Raw genomic sequence first — 2,149 nt, forward strand, 5'->3', positions numbered from 1 at the left:
GTGAGTGTCTGCTGTTCTATGTGAGTGTCTGGTGCTCTATGCATGTGTCTTGTACTCTATGTGAGTGTCTGGTACTCTATGTGAGTGTCTTGTACTCTATGTGAGTGTCTGGTGCTCTACGCATGTGTCTTGTACTCTATCTGAGTGTCTGGTGCTCTATGCATGTGTCTGGTACTCTATGTGAGTGTCTGCTGCTCTACGTGAGTGTCCGGTACTCTGCGTGAGTGTCCGGTACTCTACGTGAGTGTCTGGAACTCTACGTGAGTGTCTGGTACTCTTTCTGAATCGGTCAGTAGTACTATTAGCATGTGAGAGATTGAGTATCACTAAGGCTCAGGTACTGTGAGTGAGTATAATAGTCAGTCTGTATCTTTCAGCATCTAATACTGGACATGTATTTCAGAATCACTATCTGTCAGTCTTTGCTACTTCATGTTAATGTGGGATTCATTATGTAACCTTCAGTCTCTGGGACTGTTTGCAAGTCTGGATTCATTCTACATACAAATTTCAGCACAACAACAGGCCATTGATGGAGTAGGTTTTAAGCAGACAAAGTGTGTAAGATTTTGCCTACTATTAAATATCTGTCACTGTGAACACAACAGTGAAAGATAATGTATCCTTCAATCTGATACAGGATTGGTGTGCAAGTGTAACTCAGGCTGTACTAATCAATTTGATCAGTGCCATTCAGTCTGACTCTGAGTGAGAATCTTGGACTTGCCTGTAATGTAGAGCTGAGTCTGCACGAATGGAACTGCTACAGTATCTTCCAGTCTCATACTGTATGAAGGCTGGAATGTGATCCAAAGCACAGTCAATACAAATTGAATTGCTATTTTATCTTTTAGTTTCACAGTCCGGGGGAGTTTTAAAGTGGAAACTGAGTTTGTATCTCAGGTTATAGAGTCATAGGGTTATGCAGCACAGAAACAGGCCCTTCAGCCCATCGTGTTTGTGCTGGCCATCAAGCACCTATCTATTCTAATCCCATTTTCCAGCACTTGGTCCATAGCCTTGTATGCTATGGCATTTCAAGTGCTCATCTAAAGACTTCTTAAACGTTGTGAGGGTTCCTGCTTCTACCACCCCTTCAGGCAGTGTGTTCCTGATTCCAACCACCATCTGGGTGAAAAATGTTTTCCTCAAATTCCCTCTAAACCTCCTTCCCCTTACCTTAAATCTATGGCCCCTGGTTATTGACCCCTCTGCTAAGGAAAAAGGTTTCTTCCTATCTAACCTATCAATGCCCCTCATAATTTTGTATACCTCAATCAGGTCCCCCCTCAGCCTTCATGCTCTAAAGAAAACAATCCTAGCCTATCCAGTTTCTCTTCACAGCTGAAATGCTCCAGCCCAGGCAACATCCTGGTGAATCTCCTTTGCACCCTCTCCAGTGCAATCACATCCTACCTGCAGTGTGGTGCCCAGAACTGTACACAGTACTCCAGCTGTGGCCTAACTAACATTTTATACAGCTCCAACATAACCTCCCTGCTCTTACATTCTATGCCTTGGCTAATAAAGTCAAGTGTCCCATATGCCTTCCTAATCACCTTATCTAACTGTGCTCCTGCCTTCAGTGATCTATGGACAAGTACACCAAGGTCCCTCTGGCCCTCTGTTCTTCCTAGGGTCCTACCATCCATTGTATATTCCCTTGCTTTGTTAGTCCTCCCAAAATGCATCATCTTGCACTTCTCAGGATTAACTTCCATTTGCCACTGCTCTGCCCATCTATATCGTCCTGTAATTGAAGTATTTCCTCCTCACTATTTACGACCCCCACCAATTTTAGTGTCATCTGCGAACTTACTGATCATACCTCCTATATTCATGTCTAAGTCGTTAATGTACACTACAAACAGCAAGGATCCCAGCACCGATCCCTGTGATACACCACTGGTCACAGGCTTCCACTCGCAAAAACAACCCTTGAACATCACCCTCTGCCTCCTGCCAATTTTGGATCCAATTTGCCAAATTGCCCTGGATCCCATGGGCTCTTACCTTCTTAACCAATCTCCCATGCGGGACTTTATCAAAAGCCTTACTGAAGTCCATGTAGACTACATCAACTGCTTTACCCTCATCTACACATCTAGTCACCTCCTCGAAAAATTCAATCAAGTTAGTTAGACATAAT

This window comes from Heterodontus francisci, unplaced genomic scaffold, assembly GCF_036365525.1.
Source record: "Heterodontus francisci isolate sHetFra1 unplaced genomic scaffold, sHetFra1.hap1 HAP1_SCAFFOLD_102, whole genome shotgun sequence".
In the NCBI taxonomy this organism is placed as follows: Eukaryota; Metazoa; Chordata; class Chondrichthyes; order Heterodontiformes; family Heterodontidae; genus Heterodontus; species Heterodontus francisci.